Genomic DNA, 22687 nt, shown 5'->3' with positions numbered 1-22687 from the left:
GGAAGAACAATTTCTTAGGCGTGACTGTTCCAGGATTCAGCTCCCCTACTCACGCTGTGAGCTCCATGTGGGGAGGAAGAACAGATTGAACACTGACAGATGTTAGCAGATCCACCTTGCTCTTAGCTGTAGCCAAAGCTAATCGGTGTAACTTAACACCTTCAAGTGGATGCTTTTTGTTTAAGTGCACCTTTGTTTTAATGTGTAGTTATGTTTTGCTCGATAGAAACGGATATGAAGAGCTTAGCTGGGTGTTACGTACACCTCGCTGGTGACAAACTTACAGTTTTGTATTTTAATTTTCATTTTTTTTTTATCCTGTGAATTCCGGGTGGCCCTTTGTCGTGTTTTTATTATAGGGGACAGAAAAACATTATTATTATTTATCTTAATGTAAAATGGTCATGTAAAGTAACTGTACGTGAAGAATGTTTGTGACGTCTCATGAAATGGGAAAGGTTAATTTTTCTTGTAGAAAATGTTTTTTGGAAAAAGGATTCATAAACGCAGTACAGCTTAAATTTGTTTAGTACGACTATGTTTTGGCTATAATGAGGAATTTGATAATCTATAATATATCCATTTGTTGCGGCCACACCTAGTTATCATACCGTCTGTCTTTGGGCTGTAACATCACAGAGGCAGACAGCGTACTTGAGCTGAGTGTCCATTGAGAAGCATTCAGTGATATTCCGGTTTATAGTCCGACCATCCAGGTATACATACTCGCTGTGCTTCAATACGCTGCTAGTTACCGGATACATTGAGAGTATCCAGATTTAGACTCTATATTGTGAGCGATATTGATTTTGTTATCTGTAAAGCTGCTATTACTACAGTGAATTGCTCCGTTGTTTATTATTAATTAGCAATGCCATGTTAAGATTAGCCGTGACCATTAGCAGATAACACAGTAACAATCACTTAAAGTACAAGAATAAAGTGATTTCTCGTTGTTTAGTGACGTATGCAAGCAAGCGTTCAGGGTCTTAGCAACTGACATTTCAATTTGACTAACAACACAAAGCTGGAAATTATTTTCTGCTGGCTGAGCGACACTCCAGCCACCATATGCAGTTTAATGCGGATGATAACTGGGCATCTAGATTCAAATGTTTCCCCATGCAAATGCATAGATGGATTAATCAGACCCCCCCCCCCCAACTATTTACATTGCAAGAAATGCATTTGGCCGAATGCATCCCATGAGGGTAAGTGCTGGAGCTGAATGAATTATCAGCAGGTTTGTTCTTTGGACAGGTAAAGAATGTTTATTATAGTACTTACAAAGTACCTTAATAGGTATTCTTTGTGTGCGGGCCTGCCAGGGGCATTAAACTGTCCCTAAGTTTGCACTTGTATAGCTGATGACACTTGAAACTTTGCCCAATTTAAACACAAACATTTGTGTCTATCTGTCGTACTGTAAAATAATTAGTATGTATTGTTTATCTGGGTTCACAGATGAGAATAATGTGATAATAAGTGCTGTCTGCTCCATAGTCAGCAGGGCATTATTCTGAAGCACACGTTCCTGCTAATTAGATAATCAAAGGGGATTTAGTAATGCGTGTCAATGATTGATGGAGGAGTTTGCTCTCATGTCTCTAAGACGCGTTGCTGGATTCTTATACAATTTATGGAAAGTGATTTCTAATACAGCTTCTTGGTGTAGCTTAGAGAAAAAAGGGCTTTATTGTAAACCTCACCACTATTTATGTGGCCATCGATTGTACCAGGTAAACTGTTTTCAGCAAGTAATGACAGATTATGAGTACTTTTTTTTTTGAAAACTGCATAAATATGTTGCTTCTTTATGAATTTCTACATGAGATGATACAATGTAAGACCAGTGACCTTAAAGTCCAGAGTACGTCACATAATGTCTGATCGTACACTGCTTGCAACGGCTTGATGAATGAGTAGAAAAAATAAGTGGGACACAGAATCTGTTGTAAATGTCTGGAGACTTTGATGAAGAATGTAAACTATTTTTAAAATTCTTTAGGCTTCTAGCTTACTTTTGATATGTATCAAAATATGTTATAAATGTAACACTAAACCATTGCTCCAATTAGTTCATTTTAACCACTATGTTTTATCTTGACAAGTTACTGTCAACATTGGTTCTCTGTGCCCTTCTTACACATCTTCAGTATTCCCTCCTTCCACTACAAGCACTCCAGGAGGGACCCTTAAAAGCCGATGTTAGTTCCACGAGGCCGCCCACAAGACATCTTCTTACTGTCATGATGGTACACCAGGGATATATGTATTGGATTTATGTTTTCAATAATACAACAGGGTTAGGCTGTGCTTAATATGGTCTACTGGAAATTCTTGCGTAACCTATATGCATTGGCCATTCTGTCAAAAAATAATCATGTTGATCAAAAATCGTAAAGTTATAATTGGACATTATGGGATGAATTCCATGTTAAGTTAGTAATTTATTGGAAAAATCAGTAAAATGTGCTACTTGTGTCCAGTTCTGCCCAATTACCTAGTACATTTGACAATGACCATTGTTACCCTAGTCAGAGCAAAAGGCTTTGAAAGGCACAGCTTTCCCGAGTTTAGCTTCCTACTAGAAAGGGTGCAGAGGCGGGCTACAAAATTAATAATGGAATGAAGCACTATGTTTTTGAAGAAAGGTTAACTAATTTAAATGTTTAGTTTAGAAAAACGGTACCTCAGAGGGGATATGATAGCCTTATATAAATATATTCAGGGGCAATACAAACCATTGTGTGGAAATCTGTTCATAAACAGGACTATGCATAGGACACATGGTCATGCGTTTAGACTGGAAGAAAGGAGATTTAGTCTAAAGCAGAGGAAAGGGTTTTTTACAGTAAGGACAATAAGGATGTGGAATTCTCTGCCTGCAGAGGTAGTTTTATCAGAGTCTGTACAGACGTTTAAACTGCAACTGGATGGATACCTGGAAAAACATAATATTCGGGGATATAATCTTTAATTACGGGGAAACAGCTTATTGATCCAAGGAGAAACCTGACTGCCATTTTGGGGTCAAGAAGGAATTTTTTTCCCCGGTTAATGCAAAATTGCAAAGAGCGAAACTGTGTTTTTTTGACCTTCTTTTGGACCAACAGCAACAAATGAACAGATATAGGAAAGGCTGAACTTGATGGACGCATGTCTTTTTTTCAGCCTATATAACTATGTAACTATGTATGTAACTCAAGATGAAGCTTACAAAACTGGGATCCAGGCTTGCGTTGGGTACCTCTATGACCTCACAGGTGCACGTCTGGAGACTATTGCTGGTATTTAGGACAATTTTCTCTGTCACATGGTATAATGATTGGTCGCATCACAAAGTTGGAACCTTAACCCCTTGCTGTTCCCTCTCATTTAGGTATGCTTATTGTGGACCTAGGAGAAGATTAGGTGCTTATTGTAAAGCAATAGAATTGTGTCTAATGGAGTTGGACTCTTAGGAAAAATGTACCATTATATCTTAGAAGTGAAATAAAGCTGTGTCTGTGAGGAAAGAAAACTATTAGCTATTGGAGTTTACTGAACTCTTTACTGAAACGGTTTGATTGCACCTGCTTTTACACTTATTTTTGTATGAGATATTACAAAGGAAGTGCTAAAATACGTCTTTAAGAAAAAATATTTCACTTCAGATTTTTTTTTGACAGTTACAAATATTTGGAGACATCTCTTATTTTCAAGTATGCCCTCAGCAATTACAATATTACATAGTTAGCCAGATTTGTTATTGCTGAAGCACAGTGTCAGGAAATAAACTAAGCAAGATCATGGTGAGGTCATTTTTTGTCAAACAAACAGTCTTGTGTGTGATGGCATTGATGAAAGTCAGACTCTGGCCAAGGTCACCACCTGGAATTACATGATCCGTAACATCAGAAACTATTAGAACCAGGTGTGGTACATGCACATATGGATACTGAATCAGAATAACACTATGGTGGAGTTACCCTAGAAATGAGCAGTGTAGATTCCATACACCTTTAGCAATTTGCCACCCGAGATGTTACAGGCACTGATCCACAAGAGTTTTTTTCGCTCGGGAAGGATTAACAAATGTATAAAAATGTCCTCTTCATTTGGGGTGTTTTGAAAGACAAGGGACATTTTAATAGCAGGAGTAAAAAACCTGGTGTATTAGACCAAGGCTATGGATTACTCTAAAATACATACAAAGTCTGAAGGCCTAAACAATTATGCTTGTTGATTGTACACACACAGTCCGCAATATTAGATTCCTCCTGCTGCCATTCAGTGTGTTCAAAAAAGAGAACAGAAGATACTAGCCTTTTGATTATAATCAATGTCCCTTGATATATAGAGTTGGACTACATCTATCTGATAAAATGTCTTGGCAACCAAGAATGTGTATTGCTTGTTACTATGCATTCTTTCCAAAGATCAGATGTGTACACACAAAGCAAGTTCTTTCCACTTGTTGTATCATTGGTGAACTGCCTTGCACCCCAGAGACTGAATATTTCAGTTGTCTTTTGTCTTCTTTGTTTTTTCTTATCCTCTGGTTAACAGCATAGAAATTGGTCTCCTTCTGTTTGGACAGTTTGTTCTTGCTATAATAGGCCCATTTTCTTTGTGACCCTCGCCTCGTTGTGTAACAAGCACTCCATGTAAGACTTTCTGGTAAACAGTCAGTCATTAATTGATTTTAAGCCAGAGTGCAGCTACTAGTTGGCAAGGATTGATTCAATAACAGCTATTCACATAGTTTTCAGAAATTGTAACATCATTTAATTAGTTGTCATATTTCTCAAAGAAAGGAGCATTGACAGGAAGGTCAGAATTAAGCCTTGGGGAATGTTCTTTGCTCTTCATTTGGGAACTTTTGGGGTGGAAGATGTTCCCACCAATTATGTAGATATCATACTGAGACATGCAACAGCAAGTTTTTTTCTTCCATTGCCTCAGGTTTTTCCAAAGAGTTCCTCACAAGCTTCCTGAAAATAGAGTAGGGTAATATTCTTGGTATTACAATGTACTGTTAGAGATGTGCTTCATTTTGTCAATATGGCCTACATAGCGCTTCTATGCAAACCCTAAGAGGTATATTTGGTTGTGAAAGAATGTGATACAACAGGTGTTGCCGATTTGTAAGAGATTCCATCATGTGTTTTCCTTCACATTGATAAAAGTTAGTAGGGTAGTATCATGTTAGCCGTGGAAAAACATGAAAAAATTTAAATGATATCATCCTGACTTTGATTGCAAGCTTTTAAGGCCGAGTTGCAAGGTCCCAAAATGTCCTCATTACAAAAGCACAGTTCACAACTTAAAAAAAATGCTAAATAAACACAGAGGTATATCATATTGAGTACACAAACTACCTTCTGGATAGCAAGTTGCAGATTCTAGAACAGGTTATTGGTGTGAATTCTATGCTTTCTGGTTCATCTGCTCATCTCCTGTGACAGTTGCTCGTACTGCTCCAATGTGCGTTGTAGATGAAAATAGGACTTAAGTTATCGTTAAAGTGACGAGGGGGGGGTTCCAATACATATGGACTCACTATTAACGTCTGACAATTTTAAGAAGTATTACTGTTATTGTTAAAAATCATATTTTTATGATATTGTTATCAATTAAAAGCACAGAAGCACAAAGCAATGTCTTTATAAAGCACGGGCCTCTTTGAAGCTGTCTATGTATTTGTTGAACAATTAATATAGTGTTGTTTTGGGAACATCTGTTAAAGTAAACTTGAAAAGACTTTTTGTGTAGCCTGGGTTTTGATCCAGAGGCTCAGCGTAGGTCTTTGATCTGCTATATAGAACGTTTTAGTTTCTCTACACACAGCTTTCACCAGGAGTTCACTAGCCTTGATTTTGAGCAAACTGTACAGTGCATACCTTTCATGGAAGATTAAACTGTTATTATTGGTTATCTATATATATAATGCAAATGTAAATCATCAAAATTGTCTTTCTTCATTCTTGCTCATTTTACTATGTATTAGACAGGGCCAGCTCAGCCTCCTGTGAAGTTCACTATGGTTGTCCCTTCAAAATGCATAATGACAATACCTGGGAACTTCTGGGCTCCAGCTACCAGTGGGGCCTACCATTGAGGGAGGCGGCCAGGGCTGTCCACTGATGTCGGTGGGTATTCCCGCTGACATTGTGGTAAACACCCCCATTTAAATCATTTAAAAGGGAAATAGGCGGGGAGTGGGGCATGTCAAGACCTCGCTCCTGCGACCCCTCTTCTCCCAGAGTCATATACGGAGAGTTCCCAGATATGATAATGAGTTTAGAAAGTTGAAACCACTACTTTCTCAGTGAATAAACCCCAATAAATAGTAGGCTGTAGAAGTTTCATAGAAAAGAGTATTCAGTCATTTTTTTCTCTAGATAAATTAATTTTCAACTTCAAGTTCAGTATGGTTAAAACCGCTTGGCTGCTACCCAATTATTTTAAGGCATTGTTAAAGGAACCACAATATGAATAATGAAGCAGTGATTTTGTTATGTTCTATTAATTATAGCCAGGGGCGTACCTAGAGTATTTGGCACCCGGGGCGGATCCTGTAAGTGGCACCCCCCCCCCCAAAATTATGTTGGCAAGAATATTTATTGCACCAATTTGTAAACTGTATGTCAACTGTAAACAACAAGAAATCTGAAAAAGTAAAATAATAACTTATAAGTAAAATAAATATGTTTAAATAACATTTACTGAACATATAATAGTGCTTTCTTTAATAACCCCCCCAAAAAAACAACAAACACAACAAGTTTCTAAGAAGACCTAACAAATGAGTGACAAACATTACAAATTAAGTACTGGCTAAGCAGCTAAAGACACTATAAACTAAAAAAAATTCTGATATAATCAGGAGTCACCATAACATTGTTCTCTTTTTATTTAAGCATTTGCATATATAGTGGTGTTGCCATGTCGACTCATGATTATATATACACCATATGAACCAGACACTGACTGTGGTATAGCATGACACCTATCACTATATACTGAGCCAGGCAGTGACGGTGGTACAGCATAATGCCTATCACTCTATACTGAGACAGACATTGACGGTGGTGCAGCTTAAGTAATTTCATTATATATTGAGGCAAACATTACAGTGAAACAGCATAACTCCTATCACTATACACTGAGCCAGATACTACAGTGGAACAGCATAACACCTATCACTATAACTGAGCCAGATATTGATGGTGGTACAGCATAACCGCTATCTTTATATACTGAGCTAGACACTTATAGTAGTACAACATAACTATCATTATACACTGAGGCAGACATTGACAGTTGTGCAGCACAACTGCTATCATTATATACTGAGACACGCGCTGACAGTAGTACATCATAACTGTTTCCATTATATACTGAGGCACGCGCTGACGGTGGTACAACATAACTGTTATTATATACTGAGGCCCACATTGCCGGTGATACAGGATAACAACTATCACTTTATTCTGAGCACACATTGACGGTGGGGCAGCGTAATCCATATCACTATACATTGAGCCTGACATTTACAATATTGCAGCATAACCCATATCACTATATACAAAGCCATTGATGTGGTGTAGGCCTACCACTTCAGTGTCTGGCTTAGTATATAGTGGTAGGGGTTATGCTGCATTATTGTAAATGTCTAGATCGATGTATAGTGATAGGGATTATGTTGTACTGCCCTCAACTGCAGATCAGGGGAAGACTGTGAGAGTCGGTACAGCCTTCCCTTCTTCTGACTGCACCGTGACATTGGGAGGTCCTCTCCCCGTAATCATCCCCAAAGTCCATTTGTCCCCTACGTCACTAAACCACAACTCTCTTTTAATTACTCCCTGTAGTTCAGGTATAGATCAAATAAACAACACATGGAAACAGCACGTGCAACTGAATAAGACATAAATATCCTGTATTTACAGGTATACATAAATAATGTATGGAAACATAGCATTGCAGGTATAAATCAACAGAACACACAAACCCAGCATTGCAGGTATAGATCAACTGGAAATCACTCAGCACTGAAGGTATAGATCAAATAAACAACACATGGAAACAGCACCCCAGGTATTGATCAACTGAATAAGACATACAAATCCTGTATTTGCTGGTAAACATAAATAATGTATAGAAACATAGCATAGCAGATACAGACCAACACATTAACACACAAACCCAGCTTTGCAGGTATTGATCAATTGGAATTCACATAAAAAACTCAGCATTAAAGTTATAGATAAAACACCCTAAATTACAGGCATAGATCACAGATTGCACACCCCAAAGCCAGCGTCCACATTGCCCACATAGAACCTGACCAGCACCCTGCGGTGGGGGTGCAAGGCCTCTGTCTCCCAGCTCTGCCACTGTACAAAACAGTATAGAGTGATGGGAGTTATGATGTACTTTAGAGTATAATTATAATGAAAAAGACATTGGAAATGGTACAGCATAACACCCATCACTCTCACACATTTACCAATCAACACTTACCAATCCACAGATTACACACATACCAATCCACAGATTCCACACATACCACACATACCAATCCACAGATTCCACACATACCAATCCACAGATTCCACACATACCAATCCACAGATTCCACACATACCACACATACCAATCCACAGATTCCACACATACCAATCCACAGATTCCACACATACCAATCCACAGATTCCACACATACCAATCCACAGATTCCACACATACCAATCCACACATATACCAATCCACAGATTCCACACATATACCAATCCACACATATACCAATCCACACATATACCAATCCAGATTCCACACATACCAATCTACAGATTCCACACATACCAATCCACAGATTCCACACATACCAATCCACACATATACCAATCCACAGATTCCACACATACCAATCCACAGATTCCACACATACCAATCCACACATATACCAATCCACAGATTCCACACATACCAATCCACACATATACCAATCCACAGATTCCACACATACCAATCCACTCTCACTGTCTCTGTCACTGTCACTCAGTCTTAATGAATGATTTCCTACCTTCTTTTCTACCTCTTTTCTTTTTACAGCAGTCTTCCTCTTCGCTCCTCTTCTTCTGTCTTCTTCCGGGTCAGAGGGCACTGTGGGCGCGGCTTCAGTGCCGCCGGGGTTTGTTGTCAGATCCCGGCGACACTGAAGCCGCGCCCACAGTGCCCTCTGCACAGCAGCAGTTGACGCGCGGATCGCAAGGGAGCAGTATCGGAGGTCTTTAACAGACCTCCGGCTCCCTTGAGTGATTTTAAGCCGGTTCAAGGGAACCGGCTTAAAATCACTCAAGGGAGCCGGAGGTCTGTTAAAGACCTCCGATACCGCTCTCTTGCGAGCCTGCTCCTCCAGCGGCGGACATTACTGTCCGTCTCTGGAGGGGTGCCGGGTGCCGGCAAGTTGGCACCCCCTGATGAGCGGCACCCGGTGCGGACCGCCCCCCCCGCCCCCCGCTAGGTACGCTACTGATTATAGCCTTAGTAATTAGTGTTGTTATGATAATTACCGGTTCTCTCTACCTCCCACTTGGAAATTTTGACTCTTTCAACATGGATCTGTGCCAACACAAAATACATGAAGCCATGTAGAAGCCCCCCTTTGAACTATGCTCTGTGATGGCATCACTAATATAGAGCTATGCAGCTCCACAGAATGTTCAAGACCATCTTTTCTGTAACCTCTTTCTGCTAACATTAAATACTTATTAGCTTTAGATTTTTGCATAGATTATCGAATCAAAACAAGCCTTCAAGTCCACCTGTAAGTATACCTCCCAACAGTCCTGTTTTTTCAGGACAGTACAGTGCGTAGCTGTCCAACAGTCCCACTTTTGCATGCAGTAGGAACCATAGGCCGGTTGGGGAGATCCACTGACCTACCCTGGCTGGCCTAGGGGGCTGTCAATGGAGGATAGGGCTGTTGCAAATAATATTAAAACCAGTATATCAAAATATGTATCATTGATACACAGCCTAGATAGGTGTACAGTCTGTATCTGTATTTGACCTTGTCTTCTCCGTGTCTGATGTTCGGATAAGGTTGCTGTTGAGTACTTCATGTAGATGCCGCTCACATCTACGCCAGACAGTATTCTGTAAAAGTGTCTGTGTTTCTTTTTTATGTTATTGATGTGGTCATCGTTGTGGAGCTTTGCTTTAATTGAATGAGGTCAGTGATTTAATTCCTGTATTGTTGTAACCCGGAGTTTTCACTTTAAAATTTTACTTCTTCACTGTGTTTAATTTTGCTTGAACCTTGTTGAAGCTGTACGGAGGACTCTGCAATCTCCAGCGTTGGGAGGATACCATGTTTGCATAACAGTACGTGGCATACAGGAGGCCCTTGCACAAAATTCTTTTGTTACATTATGTTATGAAAAATAACCACTAGGATGTAATTATACATCTCGTGTCTTGTTAGTTGACATAGAGAGCTCCCTGCTGGTGCACAGGGAATCAGGCTATCCAATTAAATATAAAAAATGTATAGTATTTTCAAAAGTAATTTGTAATCAATGCAACATTTCACCATCAATTTATGTACCTGTGACCACTGATATTAGACTAAACATATTTTACTCTTCTGCTCAGGAAGATCTAAAATTACTTAAATGTTGCTTTTCCATTATGTTACAGTGATGGCACAGGAAATGTGTGGGTGTGCCAAATGGTAATTTTGGCATTTTATTTTGTAAAATTATTATTCCTGTAGAAATAAATGTAATGATTACATTACATTAACTTAAATAGTACCAACAGATTCCCTAGCGCTATTGCAATATAAAATTTGACAATAAGGTTAACGCACATTAAGAGTAAATAATTAATGATGATTCATTGGTTGATATATATATATATATATATATATTGGCCAGGCTTTGGTGCAATATAGATCATTTAACCCTTGAGACGCTGAAGAGCGTCGACATTCCTTGCATTGTTCTAGGTTGATTCTCTATTGTTCTGAACCAAATAGGTGGAAGCATATTGATGAGCAGATGCTGGTGAGGTCTCCAAAGCTTTCAGGACACTTGTGTTTACCTCCACAGGGTATGAGATTGTGAGGGAGCTCCAAGAAAGGTTGAAAACGATGATTTTCATCAGGGTTAAGTCAAGTTGACAACCCAGTTCCGTTTGGATATAGGCTTGAAAAAGGTTGCAGTTTAAGTATGCCATTAAGCTTTTCTGCGACAATGCTTGGCCAGGAGTTGCTGAAGTGAGTCAGAACTTAAGACATAACATTCAGGACATAAGCCTGCACAACCATGTCCAAAACAATGTGACCTGCTAACTTAATCATCCCTGCTTGAGAATAACCCTTTTTAAGGTTCTTCTCATGCAAACTCAGCCCTACAATATACTGTTATAAAAATGAAGTGATATCATATTCCCCAAGTTCCTTTTATTGGTGTCAGTTTTCATAGAGCACTGTTGAATACCAGCAAGAGATTTGTATGCAGAACGTCCAGTTATGTATCGAATATGTATCAATATATCTGATTTGGTAAAATTCCCAGACACACATAATAAGAACTTCAAAACTTTGTAAAGGGCACATCTGAATGCATCCAGGTTCTCCAATTATTCCTGCTTAAGTAGCTTTTGCTATTATCTAGAAGTGAGCTTCACTAAGTAAGAGATACTTCGCTTGATAAAGGTTTTAATTTTTAGCCAAAGCAGAGGGCTGTATACATGGTCGCCTTCTTTTTTTCCTGATGCATATTTACTTGTGTTTGTTTTGTAACTTGCAGTGTGATGCCATGCATATTTTTGGGATATAATATATATGTACTTGGTTTAAAATAAATGGCACATACTGTATATATTTTCAGTGATTTACATTATTTAGTTATCCAGCTGAGTTTTGAATTAATTGTTTTGCGTTGATCACCTTTGCACGCCTGAATTTATGGATGTCTCTTCATCATCACTAGGTCCTTGTTGACAGATGATATGTGCTTTTCTTGTTTGGTTATATTTGTGTACACTGGCTTTGCTTTGCTAACTATGTGGTGCATCATTATTTAATGTTGACAATATAAAAACTGCTCTAATTAAAAAAAAAAAGGCAAGAAAAACAGCATTGTTATTTCTAATTCATTGTACTTTGTTTCTGTGCAAGTTTAATCAACCACAGTATAGGTAGTAATTCATGCAGACACTTGCAGTGCTTGAAATATTAATTATAGTGTAGCTTGTTTGAAACTGAAAAGTATCATGTCAAGACTTTTCTGTGAACAAAATAGGAATACCATATTGGAATGAGTATATGTCTCAATCGCCTCCAAAAAATGCCTATAAGAACTAATATACAGTGAATAGGTAGGCCTATAAAAATCACCCTCTGCAAAAAGCATTCAACCCCAAACGTTTCACATGTCCAAACTATGAGTGGGACCAGTGGTGGTAGTTAGTAAGTTGGTCTGGAGGGGTAACCCTTTAGACAGCTTTTACCGAAGAGCAATCTATCAGCACTCAGTTTTAAAGCTTCAAAAAATGGTCAATGGAGGTCTGTACTGCAGATCTGTTGTTTTTACAGCTCCCTGGGCCAGACAGGGACATAAGAGAGTCTCTCCAACAGGTTCATGATCCTCACTGCCCAAAGAAGAACAACGATGCAGCTACCGCGGGCAGCAGGACAGCAGATCACAGGATCTCTTCAACTGGCCCATGATCGTCATTGCCCAAAGAAGCAGGACGATGAGGCAGCTGCCCTGGACAGCAATGCAGTGCATTACGTGGGTTTCTTTCCAATTAAATTTTAGGTGACAGAAAGTGCACTTGCTTGAGCCTAGACCATCTTCTCAAGAAACAAGGACAATGTCAGGAACCACTTTTTGCTGCCTGAACCATGGCTTTTTCATACCTGTGCCATTTACATCTGCCACCACTAGTGGCCACCCTCCGCCCTCTGGAGCACTCAGAACTCAGGTGTGCCTTGTTACCTGGGTTGAGCCCTAGTGAATACATCCAGCTGGGCCTTGTTACCTGGATTGCCCTGCCTTTATGAACCTGCCCTGCCCTTCACTCAGGGCCTTTGTATTGAAGTCTATAGACATTCCTGCTGTGGCTCTGCACCTGTACTGTTCCTGGTTCCCTGCTTTTGTGTCCTGATCAAGTGGACTCCCTGCTATTGTGTCCTTCCAAGTGGACTCCCTGCTATTGTGTCCTTCCAAGTGGACTCCCTGCTATTGTGTCCTTCCAAGTGGACTCCCTGCTATTGTGGACTCCCTGCTATTGTGTCCTTCCAAGTGGACTCCCTGCTATTGTGTCCTTCCAAGTGGACTCCCTGCTATTGTGTCCTTCCAAGTGGAATCACCCCACGGCTGTTTGTGCAGTTGGGACCACCACTCCCATCACTCCCAGGAATAAGAATCGTAGACCTCAAACGGCAAAACACTCCTTAGGGGCTCCTGGTTACATCCTAGCATCTGACGGGACAATTGTGCATCGTAAAGAACTTAACCGTTACGAGCAACAGCTGCGTGAACAGAAGTCTGTTAAGCCTGCCACTCCAGCCTTGAACCAGTGCAGTTCGGTTACTACCCCCTGGCCCCCAGAGGTGCCTTGGGTACAGGGCAGCTTCGTGACCCCTGGTGCATGGACAGCCAAGAAAGAGGGAGTATGGAACAGTGCCATCATGTCTATGTATCCAGCATCCAATACCACTATGTCTTACAACTGCACTGCAGATGACCTTTCCTCAGACTGTGTCATTGCCTCTAACGGAACTGTAGTAAGAAAGGAGGACCTGCACGTATTTGAAAAAGCTCTACGTTCTAGGACTAAGTGTTCTTACCGCAGGTTTTGATGCTGCCTCTCTACAGTCCCAGGAGCACCCGGAGGCCGCTCCTTGGGGAGGGGGTACTGTCAGGAACCACTTTTTGCTGCCTGAACCATGGCTTTTTCATACCTGTGCCATTTACATCTGCCACCACTAGTGGCCACCCTCCGCCCTCTGGAGCACTCAGAACTCAGGTGTGCCTTGTTACCTGGGTTGAGCCCTAGTGAATACATCCAGCTGGGCCTTGTTACCTGGATTGCCCTGCCTTTATGAACCTGCCCTGCCCTTCACTCAGGGCCTTTGTATTGAAGTCTATAGACATTCCTGCTGTGGCTCTGCACCTGTACTGTTCCTGGTTCCCTGCTTTTGTGTCCTGATCAAGTGGACTCCCTGCTATTGTGTCCTTCCAAGTGGACTCCCTGCTATTGTGTCCTTCCAAGTGGACTCCCTGCTATTGTGTCCTTCCAAGTGGACTCCCTGCTATTGTGTCCTTCCAAGTGGACTCCCTGCTATTGTGTCCTTCCAAGTGGACTCCCTGCTATTGTGTCCTTCCAAGTGGACTCCCTGCTATTGTGTCCTTCCAAGTGGACTCCCTGCTATTGTGTCCTTCCAAGTGGACTCCCTGCTATTGTACCCTTCCAAGCGGGCTGTGTGCCTTTCGTACCCTTCCAAGCGGGCTGTGTGCCTTTCGTACCCTTCCAAGCGGGCTGTGTGCCTTTCGTACCCTTCCAAGCGGGCTGTGTGCCTTTCGTACCCTTCCAAGCGGGCTGTGTGCCTTTTGTGCCCTTCCAAGCGGGCTCTCTGTCTGTCGTGCCCTTCCAAGCGGGCTCCCTGCCCAAAGACTTATTACCTGTATTTTATTTTGCCATACGTCCGGTTACTTGCTTAGACTATATTACCCTTATTTGCTGGTTCTGTTATATACATAAAATACACTGCATTACCTGGATTTCTGTTGGTGGTGTCTTTGTTTGCATAATCATGCACTCTGGGTTACATGCTGAACCCCAAGTATCCCCTGCGCATGGGCTCCTACCCGACCTGATCACCCGAGTCCTGACAGACAAATACCAAGAGACAGATGGGACATTTTACCCTAAGCCTCTGTGTGCTATTTCATATTGATTTTATTGATTTATTGGTTCATGTTTCCTTAAAAAATAATCAAGCCCCTACAACTGTGTTTGGCTGCAAAATTTGGAATACATTTTGATTGATTTGAAGGAGATTGGAGAACCAAATATGGTGTATCAAGTTACTGAGAGGCTTTATATATCCGTATGTTACAGAAAGGGAAATGGAAAACAACGCAATCTAGACGTTTTTAGAATCTAATCAAACGGAAACATTCTGAGAGTGATGTATCCACTCTTGTAATGAAAAGATCATTTCAGTTATAATAATAATGCTGCAGACACTTTTCAGTGGCTAGAGTGAGCATAGGAATGAATGGGTTAAGCCAGTTGTATCTATAGACTTGTATCAGACGGCCTTTAATTATAAGACCGCTGAAGCTTAAAAAATGTATGTAAGAGTTGACCTGAGCTCATTATTCAAAAGTCTTTACATTACGTTCTTTGTGAAAGTGGGGTCGTTTGAGTCAGTACCTTTGGCCTAATGCTATAATGATAGAAAGTAGGCCTTTCTGTTATTTCCCCATAACTACTAAAGTAAGAAAGCTATGATGATGTGTGTTCTATTTGTTTTATTGCGAAGAGATGTCTCTTTAAATAGTATAGATGATGGATTACCACCCTTTATATATCTGTGGGGTATTTTTCACTTGTCTAGAATACAAAAGGGTATCTATTACACAGATTTACCCGAATAAACGGGCAATCCTAAGCAAAATATACGATTTTCTCCTGTAATGTGCGTTTGTGTTCTGCTGTAAATGGTGTACATTATAATTCAGGGTAACTGAACAATTATTATAATGCAGGCACATTGTTTGTGTGATTTCAAATACACAACTGTGCTAAAATTGAGCAACCTTTAGTTCCTTGTGTGCTAAATATATATACTGTTTTACACTGCTTTCCCGCCCTAACACACCACTGGCACAAATTAATCTCCCTGCCAGGGCCCTCATTGTCCCATCCATCAGGGACAATCAAGGTAAATCTGACCCTTGGACAATTAATAAGCCTGGCCAGATATTTTTGGTTCTTGTGCCATCTCTTAAGAAGGATTATACATGGATAAAGGTGTTGTTTTTGGCTGGCAAGGGTTGCCCTTTTTATCATAGAAGGTATAAGCAGGCCTTTGCTAAAGGGACTAATATAGTAGCTTGTGGAAAACATAGTAGCTTGTGGCAACCCTGAAGACTGCCTGATCTCCCGTGAGTTATTCCCTGGCAGTAAAAACATATTTGTCAAGCACGTTAATGTACATCTTTCACATACTAGCACTGGCTTTGTTAATTATTTTTAGTGAGGGTACCTATTTTTTATTGTTAATCAGTGTCATATTTTTGAAGTTAAGTGGTATTAAAGTTACTTCATCCAGTAAGACCGATGCCATGAACTAAATTCCTGTCCCTCTTTTCACTTTGTCTTCTAAAGCAGTTTGAGCCAATCAATGTCCACCTAAGGGAACAAGTTATTTAATGGATCTAGCATGATAAAGATCCAGTGGAAAGCAATTATACTTATGGTTGTTAAGTTAATCTATCAATAAAACTACACAGGTTTATTAAGCAATGACATGTAGTATTATGAAAAGATGGGAGGTCTCTCTTTTAGGATCTCATAAATTCGTAAATGATTAAGTGGATGTGGTCTACGTGGCAAAGCTGTTGCCTCCTTGTACTCCAGAATGAGTATATGGTGAAAGAAGAACATGATCTATAGCTTACATGACTAGTCAATTATGAAATCATAGTTGTGAATATATAAGGCATGGTTTTTGAGAATAGTTGTAAAACCATGCCTTATATGGTCTTCTGGGGGAGTGACTTTGTGAGGGGGCAGGGCTATGTATTAAGTAGAAGGAGAAGTGGTCAGGCGGTGGTCACAGCTAACACCCTAGCCAGAGAAAGAGAGAAGTGTTCAATCAAGCCCAGAAGGTTCCCAGGCATGACTATGAGAATATATATTTGTAGGAAAGCGCTGTCTACGTCACAAAGATTACAGAAAAAAAACACTTGGATGGGTATACAGTATGTTAATAGGACATTACCAAACATAGTAGAGTATGTTATAAATTAGGTGTGACATAGCTAAACCTAAATATTGGTTAAAAGGTGCCACAACCACATAACATCCAGGACATCCCTTAACCCCTTAATGACAAAGTCCGTACATGTACGGGCTCAAAATGCATTGTTTTCAACGGGTTTAGGGACGGCCCATTGTCCTTAAGGGGTTAAAAGTAGTCAAATGTTTGCATTCTGCAGAATCCAGCTGTGAAAATGTCTCCCCCCCTCTCTATTAACACATGTTACTGTATGCTGAAAGAATGGTAGATAAGTAAAAGTAAACATGCATGTGATAGCAATAAAATTATCCTGAATCTAAGAGAAGACCAAGGACTGATTAATGTCAAAATCAGGAAAAACGTGCACACTAGATGGGCAAATGATTTTTATCGGCCGTCCAATTTTATGCTTCTGTGTTTAGTTAACAGTGTCATTGTTTCATTTTCTCTGATAAAATGAACAATATGGTCACACCTTGGAACATCACAGGGTAGGGTGGCCCAGGAGCTCCCCCTTCTTGGGCAGGGCTAGCCCCAGACAACCTTCTTGGGAGAAGAGTGGGAGAGAAGTGTGTGTGTGGCCAAACATACACGGAGAAACACGGAAGCATGGGATTTGACGACAGATAGGAACCATTCGGCCCATCTAGTCTACATCTAGTCTAGTCTTGATGTATGAAAGATATGTATGGAGACAAAAAAAAACTGACCCAGGGTAGTAGCGCATCACCCAGATACTCTGGGTCAAACCTGGAGATTTCCCAGATATGGATTTGGTAAACAAGGAAAACACAGAAGACTAAACAAAATCACTGTACTGATTTCTGTTAATATACAGATGATTTCCATATGCTTGAGCCTTGTAGTCCGTAGTATTATAGCTGTTACACTTTAAGACACACTGGAAGAATATATAATCCGTCTGGCTCACCGATCTAGCCCAAAATACATTTGCATATCTTCATGCTTTAGGCTAGAGTGCACGTGTAATAAGCAGCACAGAGACAAAGCTCATTCAATATTAAGCAGAGTCAGTGTACCGTAACGGGCTGTGAACCTGACAGATTTCAGCTGAGAGAATTTTATTTTTTTTTTAAAAAAGATTTCCTTGCACGCTGGGTTTAACCCTTTGCAAGTGATATAGTATACACAAAATGGCATTTATCAGGAAGCTCTTCCAACACGTAGATTTGGGGTTTGTACCTTTAAATATCATACACAATTGGGCACAGTAAGGTCCAATTTTTTTTTTACCCACATCACCCATCTGGGGGTCACCATGAAAATGTACATGTACGTCCCATTCTGGTGTGCTTATGGCATATATTCTAGTCCACAAAAATCCTGTCTAAAAATGTCCTTTAAGTTTATTCGTTTTAATAACCGAAGCAAGAATTTTACATTTGAAATGACATATAAAGTGCTACCCTGCAGTATGCGGGATCTATAGCTTAGTAACCAATTCCCATCTGTGAATTATACTGCAGGAGAACACTTTAGTTGGGGATATTACACAGAAACTTTGACAGCACCATTCGTTACATCTAATCTGCCTTAACCTTAACGCAGCCTTGGTCTTGTCTTCCTTACATTACATTTAAACCTTTGACCCTCAAGTTTCAAACTTTAACACTTCTCCTCTGATATACCGCTAGCATTGTGAGTATGCGGATCCATTGAAAATACCGTATATTGAATATATATATATATATATATAAACATATGGATGATTGTCTGCCTTATTTATTAATTTGACAGGTCTACTTTCAATCAGGGATTTGGCTGAGCTTATCTTATGAGTTTGCATAATCGTTCCCTGACCTTTTCCTAAGACACAACAACGCTATCTTAATATTCTTAGATCAACTCCATCTGGTTCAATCAACTTATTATTCTACTTTCAATTTCCACTGTAATTAGACTAATGTCCGGTGGATTGCTAATTCAAATATTCTACCCCCATGCTTTGTGTATTTTCCTTGGAAAACAGGACTACTGATGCATATTGCCATTGTTTAGCACTGGCAGAATATGATGGTGCTATATCCAACCATAAATCCTAGTAATAAACTGTACTGTATGTGATGTAAAATAATGTGAGTTCTGGTGAAACAGCGCCATCTTGCTGAACATAAGTATTTTGCAGAATGGATTTTAATGTTGTTTTTATTATTTTTGTTTAAAAATGAGAACTTTTTAACACAGCCAGAACTCAGAAGCTCGTGGATTATTTGCACCTATAGAGAAAGATGAAGCTATTTCATTTTTGAATGCTTCATGAAAAGCCGGAAATACTACCAATATCTGTACAAAGGCAAACATATCTGCCTTTTTGTCAGTCCTAGTTAACCCTTTGCTGTTTCCCGATATGCATGTCAGAGGTACACATCTCTGTTCTGTGGCACATGAACTATCCAGACAAATATTGCCGGTGACCCTATAAAGCATATTAAGTGTTTTTTGTGTAATAATTAATGGGTACGTGCACTCAAATAAAATATTAACCAACATATAGCATGGGCTTTAACAGTAGGCACATGTACAAAGAAGTGCACAATAATAAACATGAAATATATTGTCTCGCTAAAGATACTTAAAAGGAACTTTGAAGAGTATCCAAATACCTGAACTGAAAAATATTTTCTATATCAATTCAAAAGTACAGAAATACTCATCGTGTAATGAGACATTTTGTGTATTTGTGTATGAGGCTTAATCCGCCTGGAATAAGTTGATTAGAGTCCATTTAAAAGACTAGTCTCCCAATAGACTAAAACTGACAACGCTTAAGGCTTCTCTTTAACAATAAAGTCAAAGTATTGTAGATCAGCTGTGAAGAAGAATATTAAATGTTTTTTTGGCTAACCTGAAGCCATGAACCAAAAGCCCAGAGCTGAATAATACATAATAAGTCTGTGTCAAATGCAAATAACAAAGGGAACAATTGATAGCCATGACTTCTGCATTATGCTCACAGGGCCCATGAGCCAGAGGAATGTGGTTGAATGATCATTTGATCCTTTGACATATAGCATTAAAGGGACATGTGTTCCATAGTAAGATTTATTGGCCTCGAGGACGACAACGGCAACAATCTAAGCTCTTTTTTGAAATACCATTATTTTCCAGTTTTATGAGTCTGACTATGTGTCTGAGATGAAGAAAAATGCAAGTAAAAAGAATCTACAGAGCAAAATTGCTTTGAAATAGAACTATGTATTCTCTTTCATTACCTATCCAATTAAGGGTAAATGATATGAGAAATGCTTACCAAATATTTAATTCACCAGCTACTGCAATAACAGCCACCTTCCCCAAAAACTTGAAAATATGCAGTATATGACCCATTTTATGTGTATATCGTCACGGCCAGCCATCTTAACTTCCTATTCCAAGGAACTCCACAAATTCCACAAATCACAGCTTCTGGGATAAAACAATCCCCTGTCTTAAACTAAAAAAAATGACATTGACAAAGAAAAAGCACAAGCTATAGGTAGTTTTAAACAATTCATTTAGGTATCTTAAACATGTTAATGTTAGGTATCTTAAAAATGTTTTCTTTTAAGTTCCTTTACTTAGTTTCTTCTTCACAGGATTTCATAATTTCACCTTTAAAGGTTGCATCTCATCACAGTATTTTAAAGTGTATAGGACACTTATAGTGTGATCATTTTACTATACATATTAATGTTTGTACCATGTTTAGGGAAGAATTGGTGTTTGAAGGAGTTGGCCTTTGAATGAGAGACTATTCTGCCCCTCCATTAGTGGCAGGATATTCTAGCAATAATCTAGAGCTAGAAATACGTTAAATAAGTTAGAATCCTTTACTAGTCACAAAAGTCTGCAATCGTACTGCAATGACCCTCTACAGAAGGTTAAGAGATGTTTTTACCACCACATACCTAATGGCAACTTGCGACTTGCAATATGCAGGTTTGGGGACTTAGTGGATTTGCCCCTGGAGTTCAGGGTTTTTACACCAATAGTGGAGCCAACAATCATTTTTGTAATAGGCTATTAAACAGTTCATATTTACTTAGTCCCAGAGTCAACTAATTTATAATCTTCCTAGGTATGAATAATTTTCTTTAGAATCTAAGAGTTTATACGATCTAATGACAAGGGTCTTTTCTCCCTTTGTCTGTTTACTTGCTTCATTTCGTTATTATCTGGACACCCCATTGGACGATGCTGCAGAATTTCGTGGTTCTGTATAAATAATAAAAAAAATAATATGTGCCCTTAGTAGAAACCAGATGTTATGAAGTAATATATAACTTAGAATAAAGTGGCATCTGCTAGAATGACTTCATTGAGCACATACATAATATGTTGAGAAGACATGGCACATGGGCTACTAACATTCTCTGTTAATATTGTGTAGTTTTCCTCTTTCTTTCTTATACATATATTAATGTAGGGTTTTTCTTGAGTGTATGTGAGCAAGCAATTTATAGATTGATATTATCTCCATTTCTGTCCGTTGAGACATTTGCAAAAGCATGTGTATAAGCAGGCTACCAAAATATTTAAGAAACAATGCTCTTCTAGATATGTTGGCAAGCAAGTTTTTTCTTAAACAATAGTAATTTAAATCTATCCATGCATGGTGCTACCTTTTCTGCTCCAGCTTTCAATCAGGTCCACTGAACACATTACTATAAACCAAGAATGATCGTGTATGCTTTGACCTAGAAGACAAGAAGTGGCGTCTCGCAAACCTCGCTAAATTATTAAAACACAAGCGCTCGCAAGTAATAAAATCAATTAATGCGCCTGCCATAGAACAGTAAAACAGTAAAGGAGAAAAGTGTTAAAAATACTATAATATTTTAATCTTCTACTGTCGTAATTTTTGGGTCAAAAGAGCATGTGACGTGAAGACTCACTCAACAACAAAATGAAATGATTTCCTGGCACATTAAATTCCCAATTGTCATCGACATCCTAGATGAAGTGAGTGTCTAACACAACCTTACTGATCCAAGAGCTGATGTAATTTATTGAGAATATTTTCAGCCTTGCTAAATGTGAAACATAAGCGATGTAGGCCTAAATGGTTAAAGCAGGGCAGCAATATCATCAGAAGCCTTATTCCACCGGTTTGTGATGTTGATTGTAAATACATTTGAGTGGGTGACCCATACTTGAGTCCATGTGCTCCTGGAGGCAAGCTGAGATCCCAAAGGGAAAATAAGACAATGCTAGTAATGTATTAGTATTATTTGGGTCCTATGGAAGAAGAGTATTTCCCTTCCCTTGGGCTTATATTGTTCTTCCCTGCAAACTGTATGGACATGGTGGGATTTTTGATCCATGAAAACATTGGTACATTTTCGTGTATATAGTTAAATATACAAACATGGGAACATTGGTAGGCCAGTGGCAAAGAGTGTACCTCACCAACATAGTGTGGAAAGCAAATGGCCCAGGCAATGAAGGCTGTAAAAAAGTAGGTAGGAGTATGGAATAGAGTAGATGCTACCACCCTATCCCTGTCCCTCAACAGAGAACTAGAAGGTTGTAAATAAATCATAGGGTGTTTAAGTGTCTTGTATGCAAGAATTCTTCTGTGGTATAAAGCTGGGGTTGGGCACAGCAGATGCAAGACATATAAAATGCCTAAGACCAGCCCTTATAGTG

General features: G+C 39.4%; 1 protein-coding gene across 9 annotated transcripts in view; it reads left to right on the top strand.

Moving 5' to 3' along the window:
- ANK2 (ankyrin 2) overlaps nucleotides 1-22687 on the top strand; it is a 210166-nt gene that overhangs the window by 65180 nt on the left and 122299 nt on the right. The gene's annotated exons all lie outside the window — the stretch shown is intronic.

This window comes from Spea bombifrons, chromosome 1, assembly GCF_027358695.1.
Source record: "Spea bombifrons isolate aSpeBom1 chromosome 1, aSpeBom1.2.pri, whole genome shotgun sequence".
Classification (NCBI taxonomy): Eukaryota; Metazoa; Chordata; class Amphibia; order Anura; family Pelobatidae; genus Spea; species Spea bombifrons.
Note: the sequence above shows the minus strand (reverse complement) of the source record. Positions and strands in the feature narration are given on the sequence as shown.